This window comes from Apium graveolens, chromosome 3 (assembly GCF_009905375.1).
Source record: "Apium graveolens cultivar Ventura chromosome 3, ASM990537v1, whole genome shotgun sequence".
Classification (NCBI taxonomy): Eukaryota; Viridiplantae; Streptophyta; class Magnoliopsida; order Apiales; family Apiaceae; genus Apium; species Apium graveolens.
Window position 1 is genome coordinate 50,249,241 of NC_133649.1, and position 9,394 is coordinate 50,258,634.

Consider the following 9,394-nt stretch of genomic DNA (forward strand, 5'->3'; position numbering starts at 1 on the left):
ATAGAGGATCATAAAAAGGAATATAATGTATTGAGAAAGGTTAAGGGAACCTAAGTAATAAGATCTCGGGTATGATCCCTCAAACAATAAACGAAAACGAAAGTTAAGCGAACAGTATAACAGATCAGCGGTCATTAGGCAAACAATTAGGAAGTTAATCAAAGGGATTAGAGAGGATGATGTCACCCAACCAATGAGAAGAGGAAAAGGAGGGGAGGATGACATCATGAGGATGACACAAGCATGACATGGGAAGGAAGGAGATGTGGTGGCTTTTTAACCACACAAAATCAAGGGCAACTAGGTAATTTACTAAAACAAACACAAAAATCAAACCAACCAAGCCAAGCAAATCATTTTTCATCAAAATCAAAAAGAAACCAAGGCATTGTTCTTCATGCTCTCGGCCAAAACAGAACCAGAACACTAAAACTGCTGTATCTCCTTCATTTCTCACTCAAATATTGTGTTCTATAGCTCATTGGAAAGGTATTGAGATGGAATACAACTCTTGTTCACAAGTCTCGTCCAAATAATCATGGTAAGACCCTCATTTTTACAGTTCTTTAAATCGGACTTTTAGAAACTTCAAAGCCTAACTTTGTGTTCTTGATTTCTTTGGAAAGATCAAGCTTGTAGGAGGCTCCCTAAGGCTTCCTAGCAACTTAACACCTCCCAAGGAAGGTATAAACTTCAAACCCTAGCCTTTACTTTATTTGTTAGTAAGTTTAATGGTTGGTGTTGTGAAATGAGAAGCATGGATTGTGATTATTAGTACTTTGGTTTGATTTGGAAGTGTTTTGGTAATTGAAGCTTGATTATAGTTCATAGGTCTTGATTGTGGTTGTTTGAGTTGAAAACCTTGGAGATTATGGACTGATGTGGTATGGTTTAGGTGAAGTTTTGTTGTATTGATGGTTATGAGTTGGTTTGTGGTTAATTGGAGTAGTTTAATCATTGGTAATCGCGTAAACATAGCCGTCGTAACGTCCGATTTTCTGTAGACTGTTTTTGTGCATAACATTAGGACCCGAGAACCCCCTGCTAGATTATGACCACTGCCATGTTTAGATAGCTCATGTGACGAGCTTCGTTTTGATATGTAGTTCGTTCGATTCCGATGCACGGTTTAGGAGAAACGACCGTTTCAAGTAACGGCGTTTCGCGAACGAAACTTTTCCCCTCGCCTTACTTTGAAAAATAGGTTAAAGACCGAAAAGGGTTAATTAATGTATGAAACATTTATGGTAAGTGTGTTAGGCAGTTGGTAAGACACTCGCGAAGGAATCGCCTTAAAACTCGTAAAGGTTAAATTATTAAAAATGGTGGAGCCGAGGGTACCCGGGTGACTTAAGCAAATCAGTAAGCGCAAAACGAGCGTTAGAGTCTGAGTTGGTTAGAGTATAGATTTACAAGTGACTTTGGTTTAATTCCAACTTACTTGTTGCTTATAGGTTACCAGACTCGTCCCGAGCCATTCGTAACCCCCAGTCGCTCAGGCAAGTTTTCTACCTGTTATAACTGTTGTTGTGATGTAAATATATGTATATGCATTATCTTGTGATAAGTGCATGATTGTTATTAGCAAATTTTGCAATATATTGGAGCATGCTGATATGGTATATATGCATGTCTGTTTCGTAATCTGGTTATCTATCTGTTGATTTCGATGCTTATAGTTGCATAATACCTATGCTAGAGATAAGCAGTAGTTGCGTGTACCCTTAGTATAGGGACCCAAAGGTGAAAACATTTTCTAAAACCGGGAGTCGAGGATCCCGAGTAGATTTTATATATATATATATATATTTATATATATATATATGGTTATAGTTTTCAAAACTATTAATCGAATAAGGTTTATTCGATAACTTTATTTTATTAATGAATATTATCTTGAATATTCATTCGAGGACTTATGACTCCTTTATATTATTTATTGAATATTATCTTGAATATTCATTCGAGGACTTATGACTCCTTTATATTATTTATTGAATATTACTTGGATATTCATTTGAGGATGTATGACTCCTTTATTTTATTTAATGAATATTATTTATAATATTCATTCGAGGTATTATGACTCCGCTTATTACTGAAATATATTCTTTATTTTATTAAAGAATAAGGTGTCAATAATCAAACTTATTTTTGATTATTCAAATAAAGATATTACTTTCGTATAAGTATATCCTTGATTAATTGCTATTCATTCAAGTATAAGTTTTCCAACTTCTACCTCAATTATTCTTTATGGGAATATTATTTAAATAATAATATTCAGATATTTCTTTCATATTGGGACTGATTTATTTTATTAAATCAGCATTACTCCAAACATTCTTAAAAATGTTTTCGAGTCTTCAAAATGAATTTAAAAGGTAGAGAGGATCCCAAAACTTGTTTCCAAATTCAAGATCTTCCATTTTAAGGGGACTTGAATACTCGCTCAAAAATCTAAGGGATCCGGCTCTGTGGTGTATTTTATATTCGCAACAAGGTTGCTGTTTTGATGAATGAATTGATTACTTGCCCAATGTTCGGGAAGTAAGCCCATCTAATTGAGTCGGCATAAGCGACAGGCCGGGGTACGGTCTATCAAAGTGTAAGTGGCTGGGTGGCAGTCCATCAACGCGTGAGTGGCCGGGTAACGGTCTAGCGCGAGGTCCTAATACGGCCAGGGTGATGACCGGTGAGGAATTCATCCATCTACAGTAGAAAAGGTTACTTATTGGTATCTTTGCCTGATCAGCAAGATATCTGGTTTATGCCAAAATTCTTTTCCTTCCAAATTCATTGGATATTGCAACTCTGTTCATACTTTACATGACAGAGGTTTTCAGGAAATGTATGGGAGATATATATGAATATATTTATATATCGGGACTTAATGAAGTATCTCGTAACTTCATTATTTATAATGATATTCAAAGATTGAATCTATTCAAATCTTGTCTTGTAGTCTCATCTATGTGATGAACCTTTGAAACTGATTATAACTTGAACGGGGGTAGTTCAAGTAGTATTTGGGAAAGATATAAGTATTTTGGGGTATCTTGTAACTTCATCTTTTAAACTTATATCTAGTTAATGATTGTCTTATGAATGACAAAGATTTTCGGAAAAACGTTGAGACAAGGTTAGATATATGAGATCACCTTGCAACGATATTTTTTATATATACAGTTATAAACTGGAACTCTGTGTGTATTATGCATGGAAGAGGACTTCCCATATTTTGAAAAGTATATATGTATATATATATATACTGAATATTTTGCGACTTCATCGCATTAAGATATCAACTTGGTTCATTTCTTTTGACCAAGACTTTCATGAGTGCTATGAGAAGGCTCATATATTGTTAATCATTATACATATTATTTTGGTGGGCTTGCTGCTCACCCTTGCTTTATTTCTTCATCACACAACAACAGTTAGGAAAGATGGCCAGACTCCAGCAGACCCAGCGCAAGCGCGTGGGAAGCGTCCCGCGTCTTCCCGTTGATGTTGTAGCTGCTATAGCAGCAGAGGTAGATCTATTGTAGATCAGACCATCTACTTTTGAGAATCAATTATGTATAATTATAACTTGTGGCAGATAATGGCAATTAACTGTAAATTTATCAAGTAATCATTTTGGGTTGTAATAACTTTTAAATTGTGGATTCAAAGACTTGTACTTATTTAAATTTCATCTCTGAGACTATAACGGGTTGTGGTGTGTGTTAGTGTGGGGTCACAGCATAAGGTTATTATTATTAATTAAGTGAAGTGATATTGTGGAAAGAAAGACCGTGATGACCCGGATCCCCGACCCCGGATCTGGGGGTGTTACAGAAATGGTATCAGAGCTAAGCGTTATAAACCTCAGAGATGATGGGACGTTAAGATAATAAGTTCACTAAGATAATAAGAACTCTTGCCAAGTTCATAGTCGGACTACCTAACGTAGTACTGACAGTTAAAACCCTTATGGGAACCCTTATAAATGTAGCGATAGAAGCGTAGTTCGTTATCGTATATGGTAGCGGGACTCCGAACCCTGAAGTTGAGGAACAACATCGCGATGATATTTTATTACTAATTGGAGATCGGATTGTGGATCCGATAGAGTGTCCTAATGCAGGACCGGATGATGTTGATATTGAGGATGTAGCGGTTGAGGATGTTGTCCTAGAAGGGATAGTTGTTGAGGAGGATCCCATGGAGGATCCTGACAGGATTGGATAAAGGACCACTGATGAATTGATGACCATGGTTTGGTCGACTACCAGAGGTAGGATTGGCCGGTCACTACCGGAGGTTCGTTCAAGTTGTAAAGATAGTAGCCCCTTTAACGCGGCTTACTCGTAAGACTGAGAAGTTCGAATGGACAAAGAAATGCGAGAACAGCTTTCAAGAACTGAAGCAGAGGTTGGTGATGGCCCCTATGCTGGCGTTGCCGAATGGAAAAGGAGATTTTGTGAAGTGTAGTGACGCTTCACACAAGGGCTTAGGGTGCGTGCTTATGCAGCACGGTAAGGTAATCGCGTACATGTCAAGACAATTAAGGTAATATGAAATTCGATATCCCCGCTCATGAGCTTAGGCTCGTGGCAATAGTTTTACCCTAAAGATTGGAGGCACTACTTGTATGGAGAGAAGTGCGAGAATTACCTAAGCCATAAGTGCTCTAGTATATTTTCGCGTAGAAAGAGCTCAACATATGCCAGAGGAGGCAGTTAGAGCTAATCAAGAATAATGATTGGGAGATTCTTTATCATTCGAGGAAAGCCAATATGGTGGCTGATGCCCTTAGTAAAAAGGAGAGACTCAAGATGATAATGTCTTTTGGAGAGTTTATAAGAGATTTTGAGAAAATGGAAATAGAAGTGAAGGTAACCGGAGCCGGTACCGAAAAGCTGTTCGAGATTGCAATACAGCCCGAATTATTGGAAAAGAGCATATTGTGCCAGAAAAAGTTATGAAGAAAGGCAGAGAGCCAACAATTAGATAAAAGATTAATATCGAGAAAGATGATAAGGGAATAATGAGGTATTCCTATAGAATTTGGGTTCCGAAAGTTCAAGAGCGTAAGGATGAGAACTTAAATGAGAGCCATAGTTTGAGGAATAAGATTTAGAGCAAACCCTGAACGTGATAGTCAGGGAGGTCGCCATCAAGATAGAAGGAACCCATGACATAATGGAGTGGAAAATGAGGATTTTAAATTAAAAGATGACCCCAATTATGGGGAGTAGGATGAAACATTTCATACTAAGGAAACAGAAAGTCGAGTAAGGAAAGGAGACCCGAGACGGTACTCCTATACGGCAATTCATGGACCTGTCTAAAAAGAACTTAGACTATTATCCCCAACCACCACCCTGAGGAGACAGTGCGGTGAGAAATTCTTTCAGGACCTTTAAGTCGCTAAGCTCTCAGAGTTCCATGGAACAAGCTGACCCAGCCGAGGCAAGAGCCTGGCTAAAGGAAATATAGGAATCATTTGAGATTCTAAATGATTGACGAATCTCAAAAGGACTGTTTTTGTCACTTACCCTCCTAAGAGAGAGACCACCCGCTGGTGAAAGACCAAGAAAGGCACGGAGCAAGAGATTATAATAAACTGATTTAAGTCCAGTCAATTGTTTTCGGGAAAGTAATTCCCAAAGATAAGGAGATAGTGTAAAAGCTTTAGAGCCAGAACAAAGGCAGACGAGTATGATAAATTATGAATCTAAGTTGTAAAAGTTGTCAAGATTCGTTCTGAGGACACGAATCCAGAATGACGGGATGTTTGAAATCAATGCTTATGTTGTGTTGGTTCATGAAATAACGATAAGAGAAAGGAAAATAAAAAGAAACTGAAGTGGAAAGGAATATAAAGGCAATAGAGTTTGAGGAATGATAAAGGAATTGGGTATGAGGAAACCCTAAAGACTCGTAGCAATAGAAATAGAAAAGTATGTAATCGTCAGGATGAGGGTGATTCACCATGAGTTAAAATTGCTGGGTGAAGGCATAAGAGATACATATATTTTATCCCCTGTAAGTTGGGAGGATTTGAGGAAAACTTGAGATAGTTTGAAGGTTAAATATGAGACGCGGATAGACTGAGGAGACAAGGAAGTAAGAAATTAGGAAAATTGGATGAAGGAAGTGACCTTCAAGAATGTGAAGTGTAAGACCGGTGGCTTGATACCCAGAAAGGGAGACGCCAGGTATGAGAGATATCCCAACATTGAGGTGACTTTTGAGAAACAACAAAAGTAAATAAGGAATTATTAAGAAGAAGTTCACGTTGAACATGACCAATATCTTCCAGAACCTCCATGTTATCATTACCAAATCAGGAAAGAAAAGCGGATGACCATTGTTATCTTTTGGAGGCCATATGGATTGACCTCAATTTGAATAAGGATGCTATTATGAAGTTAGGTATAGACTATCGAGGTGGGAATGATTGAATAAGATACCCCTATCAGGGATATATGACTTTATTTATCCATGGAAGGATGCTTGTACCTTTTTAAAGGTGGAATTAAGGATATAACATCAGTAACTTAAAACGAATCCTAGGGGAATGCATAAAGGTTGGCATTTCACCCTTAATAGGGATAGTATGAGTTTTGACAGTATGAATTGGAAAGGATTAAGGTAATAATAACCTTTAAGGATCAGTGGAGAAATTTTTCAAAAGTATATAGACAATGGTTCTAGTATTAGTAAATGGTATTTTGATATGCCCTGTATATAGGGAATACAGGAGGAACGATTGAACGATAACCTTAGAGGTTTTACAAGGAGAAAGGAAATATTCGAAATTCTCAAGAATAAAAATGTTGATAAAGGAAATATGACATAATTATAATGATGCCAAGTGGGGCACGTGTTAAACCACGAGAAAGTATGGATCGAACCAGTAAAGGTCGAAATTGTTCAGGGCAATTAGGACCTAAGATAAAAGATGTTCTAAGTATGATTAAGAGTCAGTCGTGACAGTGATTAACCTCTAAAGATTGAGGCAATAACTTATGGAAAAATGGTGATATTTTTTTTTTCTTATCAGATTTTAAGGAAAACATCTTCACATAAGCTGTGATTGAAATGAGGTAGAAAATTTAGTTGAAGGTGGTTAAAAGACATTGACTGTAAGGAACTATTACTATCAGGAAAGGCCAAAGAGGTGGCCGACACTTTAACGGTAAAAGGAAAATTGTAGGCGCTTGTGCCAAAGGAATACAGTGATGATGGTTAAAGCTGTGATGGTTGTATTTTGGGTTGGAAGATTGTCATTCCTTCTGATGACTGTGCAATACCCAACCGTAATAGTAGTTAGTAAAGGTTTAATTCGTGTAATCGCCATGAGCGGGCTATCTATCTTAGAAGGTACTATCTTGAGAATGAGCCTGGACCATGTTTCAAAAGGACTAAACGAACCTTTGAGTAAGTCTTCTATTTAAGGCATATGATTAAGAATGGTATTAACCTGCTATCGTTGCTTTGATTGAAACTCTTCTGCAATTTTATCTGCTTCATGTCATGTATGTATGTCAGAATCAGGAGTGTACTCCATGAATCATGAATGGTGATTATGTTACCTCCTTAGAAGGATTTGATACGACATGTATGGACTCCGTATGGTTAGCTATTAAGACTTCATGGAAAATGAATGACTACAGTGGGTCAGTGGTGGACCATAGTAAGGCAGCAATGATTCTGTGAGTAGTGAGCTGATTACAACCATGAGAGTTGTATTGGAATGGGTGTTGAGATTGAGTACCCCTAATGGGGTCGTGGTAGTGTATAAGTTATCATTGATAGACTAATTAAGTAGAGTATCTACCTAGTGAATAATTATTCTTTCTTATCAATAGAGAGTCGTATTATTATACGAGGAAGGTTGCGGTGCGAGCATAGAATCCTAGTAACGGTGATATATAGAATGAGATCCCAAATTCGATTTTCGATGTCGAGGGAGTTTCAGAGGTGATTGTGTATAAGCTCGAGGAAGAGCATGGGTCCATAGAATGATGGACGGGATAGCGAAAATATTTAGGCACGTGAAATGCGATGCTATAATACTTGATGTTGATATAAATACATATATGTTTTGTTCTTCTATGACAAACCTCTATAGTTCAGAGGTAGATTCCAAGCCAGATATTTTATGGCAATAAATTTTTTTTATGAATATACAATTCTCTTCAGTTCGTTCTTTTCTCTTCTTTTCATTTCATGTAAGCTGAGAAGAACAACCCTTCCAGAAGGGGAGGTATTGCCGAATGACTATCTATCTGTGTGATAGAAGCCGAGTAGGATACCAGCTATTGTTTAATTGCTTGTCAAGTACTAAAGGCTGGCCACCTTCTGTACTAACTATGCGATATAACAAGTGTTCATGATCATAGTGATCTCTCAACAAATTCCTTTACTTCTATTTGATTGATCAAATTTTGGAAAATAGAAACAACTGAAAAAGGAGTAATAAAGTGGTGGTAGTATGCGGAATGGGAACACATTCGTGATACTAAGGTTGACGTGGTTATTAAAAGGTTATAGAACGCTAACGAGCAAAAGTATAACCAGTATAATATTAGGAACGGAAGGTAGTAGCGATTACGAACTGGAAAAGAATGGGTATTGAGAAGCAAAAGCTCTAATGCTAAAAGCTATAATGAGAGTCTGTGCAATAGACTTGAAAGAAATTGGAATGATCACTTAACACGAATTGAGTTTTCTTACGACAATAGATCATATGCCAGTATTGAGATATCGCCTTATGAGATCCTTGAGGGAAGACAATATCGATCTCCCTTATGTTAGGATGAAGTTGTAGAGCGCAAGATGCTCGGACCAGCAGTGGTCTAAAGGACCAAGGATATGATAGATCTAATCAGAGGACGGCTGGTAGTAGCCCAAGATGGACATGATAAGTATGTTGATTTGACACAAAAGGATAAAGAGTACGAAATAGGGGACCTAGTAATGTTATAGGTATCCCTTGGAAAGGATTGATGAGATTCGGAAAGAAAGGAAAGCTAAGTCCACCAATTGTTGGACCCTTGGATATATTAAGGAGTATTGGGAAGTTAGCATATGAGCTAGCCTTACCCCAGAACATGTAGCAAGTCATAGCGTGTTTCACGTATCAATGTTAAGAAAGTGTAATTCGGATGCTAGACAAATAGGGGCATATGAGCGCATAGACATGCAACCCGACGTAACCTATATGGAGCAACCAGGAAGGGTTATAGAGTGAAAAGGAACAAGTGCTTAGGGGAAGGATTATCAAACTAGGCAGAGTTTGGTGGCAGGACCACAATATGGGAAAATTTACTCGAGAGTTAGAAAGTATAATGCTAAGAAAGTATCCCCATTTGTTTTCTATTTGATTCCGGGACGG